This window comes from Triturus cristatus, chromosome 2_2, assembly GCF_964204655.1.
Source record: "Triturus cristatus chromosome 2_2, aTriCri1.1, whole genome shotgun sequence".
In the NCBI taxonomy this organism is placed as follows: Eukaryota; Metazoa; Chordata; class Amphibia; order Caudata; family Salamandridae; genus Triturus; species Triturus cristatus.
The window spans coordinates 624,761,375-624,786,650 of NC_140582.1; the positions used below are offsets into that span (position 1 = coordinate 624,761,375).

Sequence of the window (25,276 nt, forward strand, 5' to 3'; positions counted from 1 at the left end):
CCCCAAGGAAACGGGTTGGTTGAGCGCTTCAACCGAACCCTAAAAGGCATGATTATGGGTCTTGAGGAACCCATGAGGCGTAAGTGGGACGTCCTCTTACCATGCCTTCTCTTTGCGTACCTTGAGGTGCCACAAAAAGTCTCTGGGGTTCAGTCCCTTTGAGCTTTTGTATGGCCACCCCGTACGAGGACCTCTTAGTCTGGTCAAGGAAGGCTGGGAGCAATCTCCCAGGAAACCTCCCCAGAATGTATACAGTTACATGCTGGCTGTCCGGAACCAGACTAGGCGTTTCAGGCAACTTGCTGAGGCAAACCTGGAAGCCAGCCAGGAGGAAATGAAGCGGTGGTACGACCAGAATGCCACTCTGGTTGAGCTTCAACCTGGTCAAAAGGTATGGGTCCTGGCCCCTGTGGAGCCTTGTGCACTCCAGGACAAGTGGACAGGACCCTTTGAGATTGTGGAGCGCAAGAGTTCCGTCACCTACTTGGTGGACTTGCAGTCTCCGAGGAACCCCTTTAGGGTCCTCCATGTCAATCGACTGAAGCCCCACTTGGAGCGGTCCGAAGTGGGCATGCTCTTGGCCACAGATGATGGGACGGAGGAGGAGTCTGAGCCTCTTCCTGACCTCCTGGTAGCCTCAGAGCGAGACGGGTCAGTGGATGAAGTTAACCTCTCACCCACCCTGACCCCTGAGCAACAGGATGACTGCCGCCAGCTGCTGGGGCAGTTTCCTGACCTGTTCTCCCTGGTTCCTGGTATCACAGATTGGTGCGTCCATGATGTGGCTACAGGAGACAGCTTACCTGTAAAGCACAAGGCTTACATGGTAACTGACAGGGTCAGAGTCTGCATCAAAGAGGAGGTCTCAAAGATGCTTGCTCTAGGGGTGGTTGAGTCCTCCAGCAGTCCTTGGGCCAGCCCAGTGGTCTTGGTCCCAAAGGCTGCCTCGCCGGGTGCCACACCCGAACTCCGGTTCTGTGTGGACTACAGAGGACTCAATTCAGTCACGAAGACTGACGCGCACCCCATCCCCAGAGCTGACGAGCTCATCGATCGGTTAGGGGCTGCACGGTACCTCAGCACGTTTGATTTAACGTCTGGGTACTGGCAGATCACCTTGACTGATGGGGCCAAAGAGAGGTCCGCATTCTCCACACCAGATGGGCATTTCCAGTTCCGGGTTATGCCATTTGGGATGAAGAATGCCCCTGCCACCTTCCAGAGGTTGGTCAACCAGGTGTTGGCTGGGCTGACCGAGTTCAGCGCCGCATACCTGGATGACATCGCAGTGTTCAGTGGCACATGGTAAGAACACCTGCGACATCTCTGGGAAGTGTTGATGGCACTGCGCAAGGCAGGCCTCACGATCAAGGCAAGCAAGTGTCAGATCGGGCAGGGTTCCGTGGTGTACTTGGGACACCAAGTAGGGAGCGGCCAGGTGGCGCCCCTACAACCCAAGATCGAAACCATCCTGGCTTGGGAGCCCCCAAAGACCCAGACGGAGGTGAGGGCCTTTTTAGGACTCACCGGGTACTACAGGAGGTTTGTCAAGGGGTATGGCAGCATCGTTGCCCCCTTGACAGAGCTGACTTCGAAGAAGCAGCCCAGAAAAGTGATATGGACTGACACCTGTCAGAAGGCCTTTGACACCCTGAAAACTGCCATGTGCACGGCGCCCGTGCTCTTGGCTCCTGACTTCTCCAAAGAATTCCTTGTGCAGACAGATGCATCAGAGCATGGTGTAGGGGCTGTTCTCTCACAGATCACTGAGGAGGGCTTTGACCAACCCGTAGCCTTTATTAGTAGGAGGTTACTTCCCCGGGAACAAAAGTGGAGTGCGATTGAGCGAGAAGCATTTGCTGTGGTTTAGGCATTGAAGAAGCTAAGACCCTACTTGTTTGGGTCTCTCTTCCGGGTTCAAACAGACCACTGGCCCCTCAGATGGTTGATGCAGATGAGGGGTGAGAATCCTAAGTTGTTGAGGTGGTCCATTTCCCTACAGGGGATGGATTTCACGGTGGAACATCGCCCCGGTACAGACCACGCCAATGCTGATGGTCTTTCCAGATTTTTCCGCCTTAGTGATGAGAACTCCCTGGGGTAGGGTAGTTCTCCCCACATTTCAGCTGGAGGGGACACGTGTTAGACCTGGCACCATTGGCGTGGATCACCCTTCCCTTTTTGTCTGTGCCTCAATGTATTTTTGTGCTGGTGTTAGCTGCTCAGGGCACTGTGCCACTGCCATCCAGTGCCACAGTGCAAGTGCTCCCTATGGGAAAATGTATTATGTGAATTGACTTCCATGTTTGGCTTATCTGGTTTACTATCAGTCCCTAGTAGAGTGCACCAGGGGTGCCAAGGGCTTGTATATCCAAATGCTGCTAGTGGGCTTGCAGCACTGGTTGTGCCACCCACAGAAGCCGCCGGGTAAAATGTGTCTAAGGTCTGCCATTGCAGAACCTGCATACAGTCTGGTACTGTTATGCTGACTGGGCAAGTGTACCCACTTGCCAGTCCCTAAACCTTCCCTTACCTTCATGTTAGTCACCCCTATGGTAGGCCCTAGGGCAGGGTGCATTGTAAGGATAAGGTAGGACATGCCCTGAAGTGTGTGGCATGTCCTAATAGTGAACTACAGCCATTTTCGTTTTTCAATATTGTAAGGCTACCTGCTCTCCATAGGCCAGAATGGGCTGCTAGATTATAACACTCTATAATCCTAGCAGGCTCAGGAAGCATGGTAGAAATTCATGTTTAGTATGCCTGAACTCGGAATAATAAAATACATCTTTTAGCAAAGGTTATTTTAATATCCTGGGTTTGCAAATGCTACTTTTAGAAAGTTAGCCTTTGCGTGCCTAACCCTCTCAGTCCGCCTCTGGAGGGGAGGGATATCTTCTTTGTGTGTAGCGTGAGTGACAGGGCTGGGAAGTTCCAGGAGACAGGCTGGGGCTACCAGGTGGTAAATAGAAAGAATACACCAGGACGGGTGGGAGGAGTGCACCTTGACTCTGAATAGGGCAGTGCTCTGCCACCACAATGATGGCTCCACCCCCTGGGGAGCGTCTGATGTCTCTGCCCTGCCTGCTGAAAGAAGAAGCCAGAGTCCCAACAACAAAGTGCTCCTCACTGAAAAGAACTGGACTGGGATTATGCAAAGGCCCCCTGGCCTGTAAAGACAAAAGAAACTTGGTATAAATGTAGGAGCCCTGCTCCTAAGAAATCAGATCCTGATTGAACCACGAAGAAACTCTGCCTGACTAGAAGGACCTGGAAGAAGCTGAAGGAGGAGTAACTTTCCCTGACCTGGGGGATTGGCCTGCAGTTGGTGCCTTGCTGAGAAAGGAGAGGAAAAGACTAAGAGAGACTTTGCACTTTGTTTCAACAATCTCCAAGGGCTTGGAAGAGAGCTTGCCCTCTGAACTGAGTCCCAGGACCATTGGACTCATCTGCCTTCCAAAACTGAGTTGCCTGGACAATTCTTGCTTGTTTCCCGCTGGATTTGGCCCCAGTACGGCTCGTACCCCATCCGCCGCGCAGCCGTGTCTTTGCCGCCCGGCACCGTGCGTCTACGCTGATCCAAAAGCGTTAGTATGCGCCGTATCCCTCCCGGCCGCATCGCACCTAACCTTCCCCACCGATTCGAGTCGTACAGCCCTGGCTGCCGAACCCTGTACGCTGAAAACAAACTTCGGTCCGTACGCTGCTAACGTACTGCACTGTGCCGTGCTCAGAGCTGAGACGCCGCATCGCACCGATCCTCCCCGTACGCTGTACGGCGCCGAAGGTACGGCTCGAACGCCACGGACTCTGCAAGCCGACCCGGGCCATCCGCAACGTATCCCTGAAGGTCCCGTATCAACGCCATGTCCAGACGCCGCGACCCGACCAGCATCTGAATACGCTGCCGAGCTACGACCCGGACTCATTGACTTGTCCCGCACTGTCCGTCGCGGACCCCACAAACTTGAGGTACTTTGTTCTGTTCGCACCGCAGCATGCACGCTACGGACCCCGGAGTCCGCAACGATTGTTTGACTCGTACTTTCCTTGTTTTTAATGCCAACGAGTCGCACATCCAGGTACGAACCGTACAGAGCCTGAACAGAAGCGTAATTGACTAAAAGAAGCCTATTTTTGTATTTTAAGCCTTTCTACAAGAACATTGAACTTTGAAATAATACTGTGGTCATTTCTAAATCGTTATTCTGGTCTTGTGCTAAGCCTTATATAAAGAGAACTATTTTTGATACAACCTTGACTGGTGTCCATTTGTGGTGTGTCATTGTATTACTGTATGTGTTCACAAATGCTTAACCTATGACGCCCTGAGAATAGTCTTGACTGCTTGCGCCACACTACCTAAAGGGTGAGCAGGGGTTATTTGAAAGGGTGATCCCCTTATCCTGACTTAGAAGTAAGAGTCGCTGCTTGTCACAAGTGCATACCTGTGCCAACCAGAGATTCCCAATTCTAACAAACCTGTTTCTTCTAACATACACAACAAACCCAGTACAAGAAATCTCAGAAAGAAGAGAAAGCAAGTTATCCCTCTGCAGAGGTAGATTCTTCCAAATCCTGGTGCATAAATGAGGGACACTGTATTCAGTGTCCATCAAGAATATCCCATTGCTTGCACCAATAACCATGCCTACCATGGGGACTAATGCAAAAACAACAGTTGATGGACAGAATGCAGAACAATGTCATATATTCACCCCAGTACAGAGATCTGGGCCTAAATACATAATTTTTGGTCACCATGCCATTCCAGTTTGAACCTAGCCATATGCAAATCAGTCTTGACCCTGTGCCTCATGGGAACAGTCCAGCCCAAATTGCCAAGCCAGTTCATCACTGAACTGGAAACAAGCATCCTAGGACCGGATTCGGGGTTTCACCCCTCTTTAGCCAGTATAGCTTGATTCCAGTGGCATGGAGAGCACGGGATTCACGTCTGAGCATACCCGTCACACTCGGGGTGACAAATGCAAAACAACAGTTGATGGACAGAATGCAGAACAATGTCATACATTCACCCCAGTACAGAGATCTGGGCCTAAATCCATCGGTGGAGTGAGCTAAAGAATGATGATGGATTATACCCAGATCAGTTGACTGGGGGTGAGTGTTTGATTTGCTCAAATGCTCCATCCATCATCCCCTTTGGTATCGCTTTGTTCGCCCAAAGTTGGCAGGGTATGCCCAGACGTGGGTCCCTTGCTCACTTTGCCACTGGATTCAAGCTAGCCTGGCTGAAGAGGGTTATGAACCCGAAACTGGTCCCAGGATGCTTGTTTCAGGTCCAGGGAAGACATGGCTTGGCAGTTCGGGCTGGACTGTTCCCATGAGACACAGGGTCAGACTGATTTGCATATGACCATGTCTGAACTGGGGTGGTGGAGTGAGCTAAAGAATGATGATGGATTATACCCAGATCAGTTGACAGGGGGAGAGTGTTTGATTTGCTCAAATGCTCCGTCCATCATCCCCTTTGGTATTACCATGGGGACTAGGAATGAGGTTGACATAAGTGCTGTGCATTTCTGGCACTCTCTAAACAGTTGTCTAGGTTTTTCTTTTAAACGACAGTATACTCTGGAATATTGTCATAATTTCATATGCATTTGCTCGAAAAATCAATATGGATTAAAAGAGTGCACTTGATTACCTCAGCATACCTCCAGCTTCTGACGCTTGATCACAACACGGTCACAAAAGAAGGCTTTCTTCTTTTGAATAATAGAAGCAGTGTGAAATTTGTGTCCGATCATTATTTTATGGGTCACAGGAGGTGCAACAATATCTTGAAGAAAAATCTGTAAAGTGAAAGTAGAAAGCTAGGTGACTGAGATACCAAACGAAAAAAAATGATTTGTTAATTATTGGTTAAGCAACATGAAGACGGTATTGTAAATATAACGGAAAAGTCATATTAAACGTTTGTGTTGGGCAGGCTGAGGTTTTCTGTGATTTATCAAACACATTTACCAGTCAACAAGGAGTTTAGAAATGCTCCAATATCTGTAGATTGACTGTGGTGGGGGGGTATGAGGGTGGCGCTCGAATAGCAGTGCTATGGAGTTATGTTTCTATAACCATACTGTTTTTTCTGGGAAGCTTACTGACAATTTAAGCAACAGAAGAAATAAATGTATTTCTTCTGAATCACCTATTTGTCTGAATACTTTCATGCAGTATCTTGGATTACAATCCTGAAAGTAATAAAGCTCAACTTTTCCAACTAAAGTATTTATTTTTAATTTCCCCCAAGTTAGCAGAATTATTTATTTTCTTTCCATTTTTGTAAAGTGCTGTCTGCTGCTAATCATTATTTTGCAGCACTCCATGGACAAAATGGGACTAGAAGTAAGACAACTAAATGACGCGATATAAGACTTGTTTGAAGTATAACTCTTCAAGCATGAAGTAGAGTTAAGTAGATGTATTCATCAAAAGATCCATCCACATATGCCAAAGGCCAGTTAAAAATCTGACTACTTCTAGAACCACACAAAGGATCTCAAATTAGAATCTTCATATTGACTATTCCATTTTGTTCAGCAGAATGTCACACATACGTTTTTTAAATTTAAAAAATTGAGTATGTATAAACATCTACAAATACCATGTAAAACAGTCAAATGGTAAAAAAATAACAGTAAAAGAAAAAGTGAGAGATTCCTACAGCGCAACATTAACTCAGCAAATATAACTGAAGAGTTCAAAAGAAATTTAAAAAAGAAGTAAAAAGTCATACTAAGATAACAATGAAGTAATAAACCACATGATCTCTGAAGTGTGCAAGTTTACGTTTTATTCCCTTACGATCCACTGGACTCACAGAAATGGAATGTTCTGGTGCTCGGGATAGATTGAAAAAACCAAGGGGAGAGCGAGGGATAGGACAGGGGATTCGTCCCCGTCCCCAAAAAGATGCTAGACTTAAACAATGTGGACGGACCCACTATGTGTACGCATTACATTCAATATATGTAGTCTGAACATGGACCCATTAGGTTTTCTTAAAAGACCCCTCACACACCAAACTGGTTGGTTTCATGCTTCATCATTGGGAACCCAACCTGGCGGCCGAGTGCCCCCCGGTTGTGCTACGACGTCGGATTACAGCGGAGCTGCTGTTGTGAAGGTATGTGATGTGAGATGAATTACTAAAGTTAAAAATATCTCTGAGAATCCTTGCCTTAAATTTTAATATTGGGGGCTCAGGATATGGTTAAAAGCAATATGTGTAGTGCAACTATTTGGGGAATATTACCGTTAGTTGACTTTGTGTGGTGGTCTCAGCCCGTTTAATAAGTGAAAGGGCTTTCTTCAGGACCAGGTGATTGATTAGTGAGTGGCAAAGGTGAAGGATACCACGTGAAACCTGAGCGGTACCTATACACGTGCTAAGGTGTGTGGTGTCACTGACACTCGAAAAATAACCTGTTGTGGAAGGAAAAAGATAAGACATATAATTTGTCGCAACATAAAATGCAATCTTAAAGGCAATATATGGAAGTGCTGTAGTCAGTTTCTAGGTGACTACTAGTGATTGTCGTGCTGGAATGTTGCCCATGCTCGAAGCAACGTAAGAAGACTCATTGCATGCTGTGCTTGTAAAGCAATGAGTACTGGCTAATAAGTGCGAGCGTGCGATTGCCAAGGTAGTAATAGCGAGGTCTCAAGCAGACAAGTGGCTACAACAACAAGGGTGCCTGGGCTAGGAGGCCCGTTGAGGGTAGTGTTGGCGCCCTGTGGAGCCCGTCGGCTGTGCTTGCTGAGGCACCGTGAGGTGAGTGTGGGCAACTAAAAGGCAGAGACAAGTGATCCACGGTGCACTGTGCATAGAGATTTATTATGCAAAAACACTTTTTGTACATGCGATCGTGTGACATTGTGCACTGAGGATCGATTTAGAGGTAGAATAATAAAAAACATGCACGGTTGTTATGCGGTCATAGTTACAATATTTACAATGTTTAGGGTAATTAGGCAGATTATCGAGGCTCGGGGGGGGGGGGGGGTGCTCTTCCGAAGTCCCAATCTGAAAGACAAGGGCGACATAATGAGCACAATATCCATGTTGGCTCTAATGGCTAACAATGTTGGAGCGCGCATTGTCTTACTTGGTCTCGGTAAGTGTCCCGATTCAAACCTGTGTCAGTCCCCCGTGGTCCCGGCTGGTGCAGGGTGCCGCGAGGGAAGAAGCTTTTGTAGTGAAAGACCAAGCCCCGGTACGTGCCAGATTTTGTGTCTGAATTGGCAGTGACAGCATCAGCCTTGCGCTCATGCGCGCGCATGCGTGCTGGAGTTGAGAGGTTAGACCGGGTGCCCGACTTTGGGCATCCAACTCGGCGAACATCTTAGAGTGGAGTAGGAAGTGCTCGGGAGCTGTTGTACTGAGGCTTGAATGAGTAGTTGTATTGGAGACATGTCACCTGTAAATGTTATTTGTGGATTGATTAGGTCAAAGAGGCTACGCGCAAGTTAGCGTCGGTATTGCGTGCTGGATCCAAGTGGAGTCTATAACGTACTTGGCCTCAGAGTCCCTAGACAGTGGACAGGAGTGGTAGCGCTGTAGGCTCGAATGAGTGGTTGGAGACATGTCACCTGTAAATGTTGTATGTGGACAGGGCAGATCAAGGAGGCATCGTGCAAGTTAGCTCGAGTGTTGCGTGCCGGATCCTTATGGTGTCTGTGACGGGCTTAGTCTCAGAGCCCCTGGGAAGTGAACATAAGTGTATGCCACTTTGTGGCCGATAGGAGGGCAGGACCGGGGGTCATTTAGGTCATGGGAATGTTCTGATATGTCGAGGTCACATCTTTTGAAGCCTTAGGAAGTGAGTCATAAGTTAGGCTTGGACACTGTGGTGTCATTTGTAATCTACAGGAGTGTCTGATAGAGGTGGAGTACATGCTGTTTATGGTCTATTGAGGCTATTGCATGGAATATTGTCATAGCGATAGATCCATCTCTGTTCTTTCTTTAGTAGTTGGTGTTGTATATTCGGCATATTTGGGTCCAGTGCCTCTATGATGACCCAGCGCATGTTGTTTGTCGTATGACCTGCTTCGAGGAAGTGGTTGGTAATTTTTGTGGTGTGTTTTCTGCATCTTATGGTGCTCCAGTGTTCGCAGATTCTAGTCTTCACATTTCTGTTTTTCATCCCAATGTAGGTGAGATTGCAGGGGCACACGATACGGTATATCACATGTGCCGTGTTGCAATTAGTGTGTTGTCTTAGTTCCCAGGTCTTGCCTGGTTCTAGGGAAGAGGTTCTTGGTGGTTTCAGTTAGGTGGCATACTCTGCAATTGCCACACGCAAAGTGGCCGGTGACTTTTGGGAGACCCAATGCATTTAGGACAGTGTTCCCTGGCCTTTGCTGTTGGACCGGTCGTGTCGATACTAGGGCATCTTTTATAGATTTTGCTTTTTTGTGTGATAATAGGGGGGTGGGGTCCCAATTGAGGCTCCCTGTCTTGAGGATTTGCCAATGTTTTTTATGATGTGGGAGACCTTGGTGGAGACTGTGTTAAAGGTTGTGACACATGTCAACGGTGTCGGGGTGGCTTCACATGACTGTATTTCAATGAGCCCCTCGCGGTTTTGGTTCCGTGCTCGTTTCCTGGCTTTATCTGTGATGTGTTTAGGGTACCCACGCTCCAGTAGTTTGTTACTCAAGTCCTTGGCTTGGTCTTTGAAGTCTGCCACATTGCTGCAGCTTCTTCGCAGCCGAAGGTACTGGCCGTAAGGGAGATTCTCCCGCAGGGACCTGGGATGGAAGCTGGAGAAATGTAGGAGTGAGTTGCGGGCCGTAGGTTTAAAGTGCGTTTTGCTCTTTAGGTAACCATCATCAGCTTCGATGTCATGATCTAGGAATGTGGTTTGTGGTGATCAAAGCTGTGCGTGAATTTGAGGTTGTGGTCGCAGGTATTGAGCCATCGGCAGAATGTTATGAGTGACTCTGTATCTCCTTCCCAGATGAGTAGGATGTCATCTATGTACCGTTTATAGAATTTTATTTCAGGGATCCATGATAAATTGTTGGTAAATATGTACTTGGTCTCGAAATCGTATACATAGAGGCCGGCCACACTGGGGGCGAAAACGCTCCCCATGAATGTGCTGTACTTCTGAAGGTAGAGTTGGCCTTCAAATTCGAAAAAGTTTTCTTTGAGAGCCAACTTAGTGCATTCCAAGATAAATCTTTTAGAGGTCTGGTATTGCCAATCCGTATTATTCAGAGTCGTCTCTAAGACTCTGTGGGCCCGATTCACAGAACTAGCTTAAGAGAAAATCCTAAACTTACTACCATTTTGGTATTCACAGAAGGCACTTACTCATTTTGGTATTCACAGAAGGCACTAACTCATTTCGGTATTCACAGAAGTTAGGAGTCCTAACATTAGGACTCCTAAATGCCTTCTGTGAATACCGAAAGTCTTAAAGTTAGGATTCTTCTCAGTTTAGGAGTAGTAAAGTTAGGACTCCTAACTTTAGGACTCCTAAATGCCTACTACCCCTAAACTGAGAAAAATCCTAACTTTAGACTTACGGTATTCACAGAAGGCCTTTAGGAGTCCTAAAGTTAGGAGTCCTAACTTTACTACTCCTAAACTGAGAAAAATCCTAACTTTAAGACTTTCGGTATTCACAGAAGGCATTTAGGAGTCCTAAAGTTAGGAGTCCTAACGTTACTACTCTTAAACTGAGAAGAAACCTAACTTTAAGACTTTCAGTATTCACAGAAGGCACTCTGGAGTCCTAATGTTAGGACTCCTAACTTCTGCGAATACCGAAATGATTGAGTAGCCTTAGAAGGTCCTTCATGTCTTGGAGATAGGTACTTGTGGACTGGACCATGCGTTGGAGGAAGAAGTCGCAGTATCGGGACAGTGGTTCGAGTAAAGAACCTATGCCCGATACAATGGGGCGCCCCGGTGGGGGTGACTTGTTTTTGTGTGTCTTGGGCACTATGTAGGAGTATGGTATGTTGCCCGTCGTGGTGGTTAAGAATTTGGCTTCACTGGGCGTGATTTGTCCTGTGGTTTCTGCCTCTTCAACCAGTGTGTTGATGCGTGATCTCAGACTCTCGCTCGGATCCTGGGTAAGTTTTTCATAGATCTTGGAGTCACTGAGGAGTCTTTCACATTCCAGTTGGTAGTCTCCTTTGTTCATGATAACTGTTCCTCCACCCTTGTCGGCAGGTTTTATGACAATGGCGTGGTTTGATCTCAGCGATTGTATGGCTAGGCGTTCTGTTGTACTGGTATTCTGAAAGGGGTGGTTCTCATTAAGTGCTTCGATTTCCTTTAAAACAGCCTGTTCGTAGACTGCAACCTCTGGAGGGATGGAATTGGGAAGTGGCATTTAGGTGGATTTGACTCTGAAGTGAGTATCTCCCTCTTTCTCGATGGTTGGTTGGGATGGTGAGTGTTCAAAGAATGCTTTCAATCTAAGTTTTCAAAAGAAAGCAGCTAGCTCACAGTATAGCTGAAATTTGTCTAGTCTGGCCGTAGGTACAAATCCGAGTCCTTTTTCTAAGACTGCAAGCTCGGTTGGTGTCAAAATGTGGGACGAGAGATTGGTCACCAGGCTCATCTCGTGCTGGGGCCTGGTTGCTGGTCCTTGGTTTTGCTCCTCGTCTGTGCTCCTTCGTACTGGTCGCCTCCCCAATGGACTTGGTTCCCTCGTCGTCTTCTTCCCCTGCCTCGTTGGTCTCCTCCTAAAAAAGGGAATCATTGGTTCTGATTCATGTAGGGAGGTGGTGGTTGGATTTTTGAGTAATTTTGCAGCGCACAGCTGTGAGAGCGAACGTTTTTATCAAGGTAGATTGCACAGTGTCTAGTTATACTATGGCAGAGAACTAGGGCTTGGGTTTCACCCTGGACGATGTTAACAACATCCTAGCTAACCCTCCACTTATGGCAGACTTCAACATAGCGACATCGATTGCCCAAACGGCCGATTAGGAAAGCCTTAATGAGAAAAAACGCAACCGCATAAGAACAATTCTCCACGGGGTCATCGTCACTAAATATTTGAGAAACAACACAGCCCGAGAGACTCATAGTCATGAATGCTCCCCGCATCTTCCTGGACGACGAGACCTTCCGCAAGGATTGGGCACAGATAGCGTGGCGGTGCACACGTGACTGGATCATCCTAATTATTCAGACAGCCAAGCGTCTCTCCGAGGCCATCCTCATTGAAATCCAAACCACTGAGGAACACTTCAAAGCTACTCTAACCTCTTTTTAAAAAAGATTGGATGAGACCAACAAAGAGATCAATGAATATAAAGAAAGCCTGACACAAAGCAAAATTAAACAAATTTCAAAAAGACCTCAAAAAATGCGCAGCGGGCGCGTCGATTGCGCGCCGAAGGCGCGCCTAAGGCAAGCCCGTCTGCGCCCGTCCGCGGCCGACCAGGACTAGGGACATGTCACTCTGCTCAAATCATCACCTACTCTTCCTCACAACTCCACAGTCTTCATGGCCCCTGGCCTCTCTCCGCTTCCACTTGCTCTCTCATATCCTCGCATGACCTGTCCCCCTCTCCTTCATCTTCCAACCCTTTCGCTCCCCCCACTCCTTCTCACCCTCTCAGAGAAGACGCCAGCCCAGTCTCACTTAGGACCCTTATTGCCTATTATCTCAACACCCGGTCAGCAGTGGCCCACTCACACGAACTGTTGGTACTGCTAGACCTCCACGCACCTGATCTCCTCTTCCTAACAGAGACTTGGTTCAGTGAGGACTCTCTCCCTACCTTACTGGCCACTCTTCCCGCTCCATATTATGCTCTTCGAGCAGACCGTTCCAATGGTAGGAATGGGGGCGGCGTAGCGGTCATCGCTCGGACCGACCTTCCCTTCCAATGTCTACCTCTGCTAGATATTGCTACAACAGAGTACCTCGCCATTCGCACTACTTCTACCACTCCCCCTCTCACTTGTGTTCTCACTTACCGCCCCCCTCAATCACCCTTATCTTTTCTGCCTGACTTTCAGGAGGTACGTTCCACACTGACGGTCAATAACTCTTCCATCCTATTACTGGGAGATTTTAACTTTTGGCCTTCAGACCCAGCGGAATGTCCGTCCTCCAGAGAATTTTCAGATACACTCCAAACCCTCAATTTCGTATCACATGTTCACTCTCCTACTCACGTCAAAGGACACATCCTAGATCAGATTTGGTCCTTGAACTGTCCGGTAGACTCTCTGTCCATCTTGCCATGCACCTGGTCCGACCATCATCTGATCTCGTTTACCCTTCCCCTCAATCCCACTATCAGGCCCCCGCTTCCAAAGAATGTTTGGGTCCGCTCATGGAGCCGAGTGGACCCGGAGAATCTATCTACATTATTAGCCTCCTCCTACCCTACCTTACAAGGCCTTTCCACTCATTCCCAGGCCGTTGCCATTGAACACTGGCTCTCCTCTAGCTGTGATTCCATCGCCCCGCTGAAGCGGGTGACCTCTAAACGGGAGAAAGACGCCAACTTGTGGTTTAACGAGAATCTTAAAACCACCAAACTTGCAGTACGCCGTGCCGAGCGTGCCTGGAGGAGGAACTATTCTCCCTCACTCAGAGCTGAGTTTACCACTCTTCTAGCTCAATATAAGAAGGCTATCTTGGTTGCAAAAACGGCTTATTTCTCATCTAAGATTCTTGCAGCTGAGAATCAACCGAGGGAAATCTTCTCGATTGCCCACAATCTGGCATTTTCCGACAGGACATCTCTTAAGCCTTCCCCGTCCCAGGACCTCTGTCAATCTTTAAATAATTTCTTTATCAAAAAGATTGCTACTATTAAAGCCAACATCCCCTGGCCCCCCCCCGACTTTTGTTGACCTTCAGCGTCCTCCACCTAATGGCAAACTTGACACCTTTCCTCCACTGACTAAAGATTCCTTGACTTCAATAATTCCTCTTGTCAAATCTGGATCCCCATTGGACATTTGCCCTGCGCATATTCTCCGCCACATTTATAAGACCTGTCCAGACACCCCACTTCACTTCCTTAACAGTTCCCTTTCCCAGGGGGTTGTTGCCACTCCACTGAAAGCCGCTGCTATTGTCCCCATTCTAAAAAAACCTGGCGCAGACCCTTCAATCCCCGCCAACTACCGCCCTATCTCCCTCCTACCATTTCTGGCTAAGGTGCTCGAACGACATGTCACCAGGTCCCTGAGCACCTTTGTGGAGGAGTATGAGATTCTGGCTCCCCGCCAGGCTGGCTTCCGCCCCGCACACTCTACGGAGTACGTAGTTCTCTCGGTCCTAGACAACCTCAGGGAGGGAATGGATACCAACCAGGCCCAGGCCTTGGTTCTACTCGATCTCTCAGCCGCCTTTGACACGGTTGACCATACCATCTTACTCTCCCGTGTCAGGGCGGCGGGGATCGGGGGTACCGCTCTGGTATGGCTATCCTCCTTCCTGAGGGACCGCACCCAGGCTGTTCGCCTGGGTGTCTTTTCTGCGGACTTCCGGAAAGTTCAGTGCGGGGTTCCCCAAGGTTCCTCCCTTTCACCCCTCCTGTTTAACCTTTAAATTGCCCCTCTTATTTTTTCACTACAGCAAATGGATGTCAGCATATACAATTATGCGGACGACCTTCAACTTGTTTTCAATCTGTCTTCTTCCCCTGCTTCCATCTCTAACTTCCAGTCTATCATGACTTTCATCCAGGACTGGATGAACTACAACCACCTGAAACTTAACCCAGATAAGACCGAGCTGGTGTTGACAGGTGGTAGCACCAGTCCCTGGTCTCCACTTTTCTGGCCCCCCTCACTAGGCTCATCCCCGGTCCCCTCTACCTCAGTTAAAACTCTAGGTATCAAACTTAACTCTCAGCTCACTCTTCACTCCCAGGTTAGTTCTGTGGTGTCCTCCTCCTTCCTGTCCCTACGCACCATCCGCAGGGTATCCCGCTTTTTTACCTTCGATGCCTTGAAAATGATCATTTTGGCGATGGTCATCTCCCGCCTGGATTATGGCAACACCCTATATGCGGGTATTCCTGCATATAGTCTACGACGTTTGCAGCTGATCCAGAACCAGGCGGCACGGCTGATATTCAATATTCCGAAATTCCACCACGTAACTCCCCTCCTCAAATCCCTACACTGGCTTCCTATCCGTGAACGCGTCCAGTTTAAGCTTGCCTCTATCACCTTTCAAGCACGACTGGGCGCAGCTCCGGCCTTTATTACATCTGAGATTGTTCCCTATGTTCCTACCAGGGAACTGCGCTCCTCCACGCAATCCCTGCTGTCAGCCCCCCGTTTTCGGAGAAAGAAATGGGGAGGATCAAAGTTCGCAACCCATGCCCCACTCCTGTGGAATTCCCTTCCTTTTAAGCTCAGATCTCTAACTCTGTACCCTCAATTTCGGAAGAAACTTAAGGCCCATTTTTTTGCCAAATGTTTTAACTAGACCACTTATTGTTATCTCCTTTCTATTCTGCTTTCCTTCTCCTACTCTGAGAATCTGTCTGTTGCAGCGCCATGAAACCGCCGGTGAAAGTGCGCTATACAAATACTTTAAACTCAAACTCAAACTCAATGTTCTTATGTGAAAATATACCCCTACACTGATACTGAATACAAAGCTCCCAAGAGGACAGATACATCAGGAGGGTCTTCAGACGAACACTCATCAGGGAGCAGTAATTCCAGCTCAAGCAGCTATAGAAGAAGGCAACAGGGAAGGGGAAGAAACAGCGTTTGGCAACAACCATGGACACAAGGACCACCAGGACCAAACATACACTACCCAGCCCCATACCCCCAGATGCATCAACAATATGGATACGGCTGGAACACGCCCTGTGGACCCCCACCACCACCTCCCTACATGAATCAGAACCAACGATTGCCTTTTTTAGGAGGAGGCCAACGTGGCCGGGGAAGAAGACAACGAGGGAACCAAGTCCATTGGGGAGACTACCAGTACGAAGGAGCACAGACGAGGATCAAAACCAAGGACCAGCAACCAGGCCTCAGCACGAGATGAGCCTGGTGACCAATCTCTCGTCCCACATTTTGACACCAACCGAACTTGCAGTCTTAGAAAAAGGACTCGGATTTGTACCTAAGGCCAGACTAGACAAATTTCAGCTACACTGTGACCTAGCTGCTTTCTTTCAGAAACATAGATTGAAAGCATTCTTTGAACACTTACCATCCCAACCAACCATCGAGAAAGAGGGAGATACCCACTTCAGAGTCAAATCCACCTTCATGCCACCTCCCAATGCCATCCCTCCAGAGGTTACAGTCTACGAACAAGCTGTTTTCAAGGAAATTGAAGCACTTAATGAGAACCACACCTTTCAGAATACCAGTACAGCAGAACGCCTAGCCATACAATCGCGGAGATCAAACCACGCCATTGTCATAAAACCTGCCGACAAGGGCGGAGGAACAGTTATCATAAACAAAGAAGACTACCGACTGGAATGTGAAAGACTCCTCAGTGACACCAAGAACTATGAAAAACTTACCCAGGATCCGAGCGATAGTCTGAGATCACGCATCAACACACTGGTTGAAGAGGCAGAAACCACAGGACAAATCACGCCCAGCGAAGCCAAATTCTTAACCACCACGATGGGCAAAATACCATACTTGTACATAGTGCCCAAGACACACAAAAACAAGTCACCCCCACCGGGGCGCCCCATTGTATCGGGCATAGGTTCTTTACTCAAACCACTGTCCCGATACTGCGACTTCTTCCTCCAACCCATGGTCCAGTTCACAAGTACCTATCTCCAAGACACTAAGGACCTTCTAAGGTTACTCAACAACATGGCCTACAACCCAGCAACTTCATTCATGGTGAGTATTGACGTAGAGAGCCTCTACACCAGTCTCCCGCAAGACGACACTCTACAAGTCTTAGAGACGACTCTGGAAAATACGGATTGGCAATACCAGACCTCTAAAAGATTTCTCTTGGAATGCGCTAAGTTGGCACTTAAAGAAAACTTTTTCGCATTTGAAGGCCAACTCTACCTTCAGAAGTACGGCACATCCATGGGGAGCATTTTCGCCCCCCAGTGTGGCCGGCTTCTATGTATACGATTGCGAGACTAAGTACATATTTACCAACAATGTATCACGGATCCCTGAAATAAAATTCTATAAACGGTACATAGATGACATCCTACTCATCTGGGAAGGAGATAAAGAGTCATTCATAACATTCTGCCGATGGCTTAATACCTGCGACCAGAACCTCAAATTCACGCACAGCTTTGATCACCACAAAACCACATTCCTAGATCATGACATCAAAGCTGATGATGGTTACCTAAAGAGCAAAACGCACTTTAAACCTACGGCCCGCAACTCACTCCTACATTTCTCCAGCTTCCATCCCAGGTCCCTGCGGGAGAATCTCCCTTACGGCCAGTACCTTCGGCTGCGAAGAAACTGCAGCAATGTGGCAGACTTCAAAGACCAAGCCAAGGACTTGAGTAACAAACTATTGGAGCGTGGGTACCATAAACACATTACAGATAAAGCCAGGAAATGAGCACGGAATCAAAACCGCGAGGGGCTCATTGAAATACAGTCATGTGAAGCCACCCTGACACCTTTGACATGTGTCACAACCTTTAACACAGTCTCCACCAAGGTCTCCCACATCATAAAAAACATTGGCAAATCCTCAAAGAGAGGGAACCTCAATTGGGACCCCACCCCCTATTATCACACAAAGAAGCAAAATCTATAAAAGATGCCCTAGTATCGACACGACCGGTCCAACAGCAAAGGCCAGGGAACACTGTCCTAAATGCATTGGGTCTCCCAAAAGTCACCGGCCACTTTGCGTGTGGCAATTGCAGAGGATGCCACCTAACTGAAACCACCAAGAACCTCTTCCCTAGAACCAGGCAAGACATGGGAACTACGACAACACACTAATTGCAACACGCCACATGTGATATACCGTATCGTGTGCCCCTGCAATCTCACCTACATTGGGATGAAAAACAGAAAGGTGAAGACTAGAATCTGCGAACACCGGAGCACCATAAGATGCAGAAAAAACACCACAAAAATGACCAACCACTTCCTCGAAGCAGGTCATACGACAAACGACATGCGCTGGGTCATCATTGAGGCACTGGACCCAAATATGCCGAATATACAACACCAACTACTACAGAAAGAACAGAGATGAATCTATCGCTTATCCAGCCATAAAACAGGCCTCAATGACAATATTCCATGGAATAGCCTCCATAGACCATAAACAGCATGTACTCCAACTCTATCAGACACTCAGACACTCCTGTAGATTACAAATGACACCACAGTGTCAATGCCTAACTTATGACTCACTTCCTAAGGCTTCAAAAGATGTGACCTCGACATATCAGAACATTCCCATGACCTAAATGACCCCCGGTCCTGCCCTCCTATCGGCCACAAAGTGGCATACACTCATGTCCACTTCCCAGGGGCTCTAAGACTAAGCCCATCACAGACACCATAAGGAACCGACATGCAACACTCGCGCTAACTTGCACGATGCCTCCTTGATATGCCCTGTCCACATACAACATTTACAGGTGACATGTCTCCAACCACTCATTCGAGCCTACAGAGCTACCACTCCTGTCCACTGTCTAGGGACTCTGAGACCAAGTCTGTTATAGACACCACTTGGATCCAGCACGCAATACCGTCGCTAACTTGTGCGTAGCCTCTCTGACCTACTCAGACCACAAATAACATTTACAGGTGACATGTCTCCAATACAACTACTCATTCAAGCCTCAGCACAACAGCTCCCGAGCACTTCCTACTCCACTCTAAGATGTCCGCCGAGTTGGATGCCCAAAGTCGGGCACCTGGTCTAACCTCTCAACCTCCAGCACGCATGCGCGCACAAACGCGCAAGTCTGATGCTGAGTCACTGCCAATTCAGACACGCAATCTGGCACTTATCGGGGCTTGGTCTTTCACTACAAAAGCTGCTTCCCTCCCGGCACCCTGCACCAGCCGGGACTGCGGGGGACTGACACAGGTTTGAATCGGGACACTCACCGAGACCAAGTAAGACAATGCGCACTCCAACACTGTTAGCCATTTGAGCCAGCATAGACAATTGAGCTCATTATGTCACCCTTGACTTTCAGATTGGGACTTCGGAAGAGCAAAAGTCATGATAATCTGCCTAATTACCCTAAACATTGTAAATATTGTAACTATGACCGCATAACAAACGTGCATGTTTTTAATCATTCTACCTCTAAATCGATCTTCAGTGCACAATGTCACACGATCGCATGTACAAAAATTGTTTTTGCATAATAAATCTCTATGCACAGTGCACCGTGGACCACTTGGCTCTGCCTTTTAGTGGCCCACACTCACCGCACGGTGCCTCAGTAAGCACAGCCGACGGGCTCCACAGGGCGCCAACACTACCCTCAACGGGCCTCCTAGCCCAGGCACCCTTGTTGTAGCCACTTGCCTGCTTGAGACCTCGCTATTACTACCTTGGCAATCGCACGCTCGCACTTATTAGCCAGTACTCATTGCTTTACAGGCACAGCACGCAATGAGTCTTCTTACGTTGCTGCGAGCGTGGGCAACATTCCAGCACGACAATCACTGTAGTAGTCACCTAGACAATGACTACAGCACTTCCATATATTGCCTTTAAGATTGCATTTTATGTTGCGACAAATTATATGTCTTGTCTTTTTCCTTCCACAACAGGTTATTTTTCGAGTGTCAGTGACACCACACGCGCTTTATAAATCCCCTTTCATTTCATTTCATTAGCACATGTGTAGGTACCGCCCAGGTTTCACGTGGCATCCTTTACCTTTGCCACTACCTGGTCCTGAAGAATGCCCTTTCACTTTTTAAACTGGCTGAAACATGTAGACCACCACACCTAGTCAACTAACAGTAATAATCCCCAAATAGTTGCACTATACATATTGTTTTTAACCATAGCCTGAGCCGCCAATATTAAAATTTAAGGCAAGGATTCTCAGAGATATTTTTTACTTTAGTAATTCACCTCACATCATATACCTTTACAACACCAGCTCCGCTGTAATCAGGCGTCGTAGCAAAACCGGGGTCACTCGGCCGCCAGGTTGGGACCCCAATGATGAAGCATGACACCAACCAGGTTGGTGTGTGAGGGGTCTTTTAAGAACACTTAATGGGTCCATGTTCATTCTACATATAGTGATCGCAATGCATACACATAGTGGGTCCGTTCACATTGTTTAAGTCGCTCAGGATATATTCCCAGTATCCTCCTTGGAAAGAGTGAAATCTTTTCCAAACATGTTCTTTTCTAGACTACAATGAATAACTCTGTTACGATTTTAAATACATGTTGCGTCTTCGCAGAATTGTAAAATAATTTTACAACTTCTATTAGTCTTGAACATTCTGACTCCTTTTTTCTTCCTCTTCCCTCTACTTTTGGGAGATGGTCATAACAGAATTTTCTGTTATTTGACAACTTTCTCTTCAGCTGTTTCTTCAGTTGCCTAATCCATTCCTGCTAATGTTAACGAGACCCTTATTCATTTTTATCCAACCCAGACTACACACACTTCTTAGCTTTCAACCATTCGAATGGAGCCCTACTAATGGTTGCATTAGGAACTAATCTGCAGAAAACAATCCCTTTATATAATTCCTCTCTCCGATTTCACTCTCAACTCTGTGCTATTTCTATACTTTCATTAATGTTTCTATTGACCAGCTTAGTCACCCTACTGGTCTCAGAATGATACACAGCACAATGTATAAGCTCAATTTCTCTTTTTTCAAGAAATGTATAAATTTCACTGGATGTAGGTTTTACACCACTGTGTCAGTATGGAAGAAGAGAAACCTGCTATACCCCAATGCCATCTAAAAATAGAATCGCTGTGCCAGAAGTTATACCACCACAAAAGCTTTCGCTAACCATGAGAACATATCAACTAAGACCATAAGTACCCAATATTATGCCCTCCAATGGTCCTCTGAACAATTTCCCACATACCATGTAGAGTCCTAACTTTACATATCATATAGCTACCACAAAATTCAGAATAATCCCTTATTAACCTCTCTTAATCTAGATCAAGAGCTGACCACCAGATATCAGATTCTCTTACTATCCACAAGTTTATCAGCTAGTATGAGTAACTTTCGCATGTTGCTAGAACGTGAAAATAACAGTGTGCCTCTGAAAAATCAAACCCATAAATAATTGTTTTCTTAATGATCCAAAAAGGTTTGCAATCTTCACTCAACTTTTGTTATGCGATTTATTTCCAATCAATGATTATTCTATCTCACACAGATCAGCCTTTTTCCAATACCTCAATCCATTGTTTCACAGTAATAACCCCTTGAGTTACTACACAAACGTTTTCCACATTTCACTGATCACTGTACTTTTTATCTGCAACAACTTGTGCTGCTCTTCATCTACCAATCTAGATTAACAGTCTGGACTTTATTTTACTCTCAAGTACATTTTAATCATCAATACGTGTTCCTACACTTTAATCACCCATTTACAAATGCATAATAAAACCGCACCAGTGCCCTTTTTTTCAAAAATCTCCATTAGAGGCATGCGATCTTCGTTTAAGGTCAAATATGTGCCATATACAAAACCTTCAAACTTTTTATAACAGGAAAAAGGAAGGTGCACCAGTAAGAAGTCCAAACTTGATAGGAAGTCCTTTAAGTTTCTTTTATTCTTGTATATAAGAATAAATTATATATGCCGAATTATGTTTCGGCATTTTGGTATCGTGGATTACTCCACGCTTTTCGAATTCTTTAAGCGCTTTGGAACTCATGTGTATTATTTTTGTGGACTCGTATTACGGAATCTCCAAATTTAAATCGCATGGATACTCTAGAAATATATATTCTTTGATGACCTTCACTTCTCATGTGACTTGCATCGTTTATATAGATTGTGTACTACCTACAGTTATAGTTTTTTGGAGAATCGTCTATTGGGATTAATTATACGTTAACTTCCGTTGATTACTAGGATCATTTATCTCATTGCCCTGAAGAAGTTCTTGTGTTAAGAACGAAACGCGTTGGCTGAGCTCTCTTTTTAAAAAAATATATATAAGAATAAAAGAAACTTAAAGGACTTCCTATCAAGTTTGGACTTCTTACTGGTGCACCTTCCTTTTTTCTGTTATAAAAAGTTTTCATCTGGATCACAGTGGAGTCCTTCTGCGGCGCACTCTGGAAGAATTGTGCACAGGACTCTTATATAACCTATAGACAAGGATTGAGGTGCTGAACCAGTGGTCAGCCGTAGTTGTGCTTTTTTGTCAAAACTTTTAAACTTATTTGGGCCCATACTACCAATTGTACTTCTTTCTCTGTAACATGGTAAATATTTGCAGCACTTTCTAATGTTATGGAAGCAAAAGCCAGAGTAATTTATTCACCATGGATATCTTGCATCAAAGCCGTCCCTATTCCTTTCTTGCTAGCATCAGTAACAATGCTACATCTAAAATAAATATGGATTGAAAGACTAACGGCCTGATTAGGAGTTTGGCAGACAGGTTACTGCATCACAAACGTGACGGATATACCATCCGCCGTATTACGAGTTCCATTATATCCAATGGAATATACTGGAACTTGTAATACGTGGGGGGTGGGATATCAGTCATATTTGTGATGGAGTGACCCGTCCCCCAAACTCAGGCCCTTAGGCTGTTGCTCATTGTTCAAGTCCTTAAACTTTCTTTGACATTTCTCAGACCAAAGAACTTGCCGGATCTTTTCCAATAGTTATCTCACAGCCTCTGTTTGGCATAAAACTCTGCCATGCCTAGAAAAACCAGAAGTGTTTCCTTGTTCTTTAGAGTGGATATTTTTGTAACAGTCTCAAGTACATCCTCTTTAATTATTACCCCCTCCTTGACCAATAGATGACCAAGATATGCAAATTATGAGCACACATACTTGAATTTCTCTTCTTTTAATATTAATCTATGATCTTGAATGATGGGAACTACTTTCTTAACTCTATAAACATGCTCCTCCCAGTTTCTGCTGTTAATCAGAACATCAGCTTGGAAAAAGTGTACCCTTACTATACTTTCCAACATGGTGTTCGTAGCCCTCAGAAAAAGAGAGCTGCTTCTGAAGAATGGGGCTTGACCCTGTTGGGAAGACTTTTTCTACCACAACATTATTATATACGAAACGAACAATGACACCCTATACACATTTGACACCAAGTGATTTCACATTTTCTTGAATGCAATACATACAACAATAAAATCGTGTCCACAAATATCACCTAAGTAGATTCACATGCTTTAAAACTGTGGGTATATATCCAGTAAGTATTCTACAACTTTAAGACTGTTTCCCGACTTTCCAGTTTTCAAGGAATCATCAGATACGAAAAAATCTGCTGTAATGCTGAGGTGCTTTTTTAAGTCCTGAAATGTAGTGTATGGTTTCTGTCCATTTAATATATATGGCACCAAAGCACTACACCGCAGTGCCAACATGCTTCGATCTCAGTGGGCACCTTAATGTGCGAGTTCTTCATCGGGTGCCACACCGTCTTTCTTTGGTAGAGGTCAACTATATCATGTGTTCCATTCTTGCACTGGATATTCTGCTTGTAAATGGATATATCTACTTTGGGAGGTTTGTCGGCGTGAGATTTCTTAACTTGAAGCCACTGCAGCGTTCAAACTGGGAGTGAGACACCGGGTTAAAACCAAGCCTCATGGTGACAATAGCGGAGAGGATACCACACCTCGACAGAATGGAAAAGCACAAAATAAAAGGCTGCGAAAGCGCGCAACCGCCATGACGCTTTCCCTTTTGGTGCCAGCCCAAGGTAGGAGCTATTCTCGTCTATAGCCTCTTTGCTTCCCCACAGAGCAGCTTACACGTGAGGAAGACTCGTGTTGTACAGAACTGGTTAATAAGGAAGAAAAAAAGTCGTTAAACAAAAATAATCCACACAAAGGTGCAGAACTCAAGGCAGAAGGAAATTGGACCAGACACGAAACAGCCCAACTTTAGGAGACAAAAATTGAATCGAATATCGAACCTGCTAAAAAATACAGTTCTCTTGCGTTGAGGCAAGCAGAAAATTGACTATGGTTCTTATATAAGGGGGAAAACGTATACCTAAACGAGTAGGACATACATTGGAAGAAATAATTCACCAAATTTTGATTGGACCTTCCTAATTTGCTAACAGTGACAGTGATGACAGAATTCTTAAAAGTTCATGGGCACAGGAAGCACAACCCACGAACTTTGGGGAACCTCCCATCATGACCGATGCTGGTATTTTACACTGCCACATACGTGCTGCCTCCATGAGCTGCTCCAGAACACCGGAGAGCACAAGAGGCCCAGGGAACACTTGCCTGCCTGCTGACGAGGAGAAACCACTCCCCCAGCCACAACGTTGCCTCAACCGAAGGGGAGACGAAGGACCATATCGCAGCAAGAAACAATGATGAGGACTGCAGGCTTACCTCTTTCCCACACTTTTTCTCCACAGTGTTTGCATGATTTTGTGTTTGCAAGACAATTTTTGGGAGAAGCTAACTACGTTCAACCATTCAATACCTAAAACATGGTCCTTTAAATGTTTTATTTACTCTCTCTTGAGTGGTACGTCTATTTCTCCTACTGCTGTTAGGACGAGGACGCTGACGCGAACGCACTGACGTCAGACGCTCGAAACGCCGCGACGCTCCATACCTAATAGTTACGAACCTCAAATCCTGGCGTCTTGCGGCTGCGGGTAGCCACCCTGCTTCTTGTCGAATTGGCACGACGGTAGACGCACCTCAGGGCAGGAGCCGAGTAGAGCGTACCGTAGGAGCTTCGGGGAGCCGGCGAAGGACGGCGTAGGCGAGGCGAGGCCCGGGGTGGGGTGGGGTGGGGTGGGACCTCAGGGCAAGAGCCCAGTAGCGCTTATCGTAGGAGCTTGGGGGATGGCGTAGGCGAGGCCCGGGGTGGTGGGGAGTGGGGTGTTGAGCCATCAGTAAACAAGCATTTGCAATGTAATAGGTCTCGCATTTTTTCATTTATTTTATTTAATGCGTTTTTATATAGCGCGGACTTTACCCGAAGGTGTCAGAGCGCTTCACAATAGAAGCAGTAATGATAAGGAGAAAAATTACAAGTGAGTATGTAACAAAATCAAACGGTATGAGGCAATTGTGCAAGTATCAAGAGCAAACAGAA

General features: G+C 46.4%; 1 protein-coding gene across 11 annotated transcripts in view; it reads right to left on the bottom strand.

Annotated features, from left to right (window-relative positions):
* CBR4 (carbonyl reductase 4) overlaps positions 1-24,952 on the bottom strand; it is a 276,454-nt gene extending 251,502 nt beyond the window's left edge. For 4 of the 11 annotated variants that reach the window (XM_085641809.1, XM_085641798.1, XM_085641803.1 and 1 more), the window contains exons 1-2: positions 24,559-24,734; positions 5,672-5,819 (exon numbers count right to left, since the gene is read on the bottom strand). The gene's annotated coding sequence lies outside the window, so the exon portion shown is untranslated. Of the gene's footprint in view, positions 1-5,671; positions 5,820-24,385; positions 24,414-24,447; positions 24,523-24,558; positions 24,743-24,802 lie in introns of those variants that run through there. The other 7 variants (XM_085641799.1, XM_085641802.1, XM_085641810.1 and 4 more) reach the window with 7 other exon arrangements.
* Between the last annotated feature and the right edge of the window lie 324 nt (positions 24,953-25,276).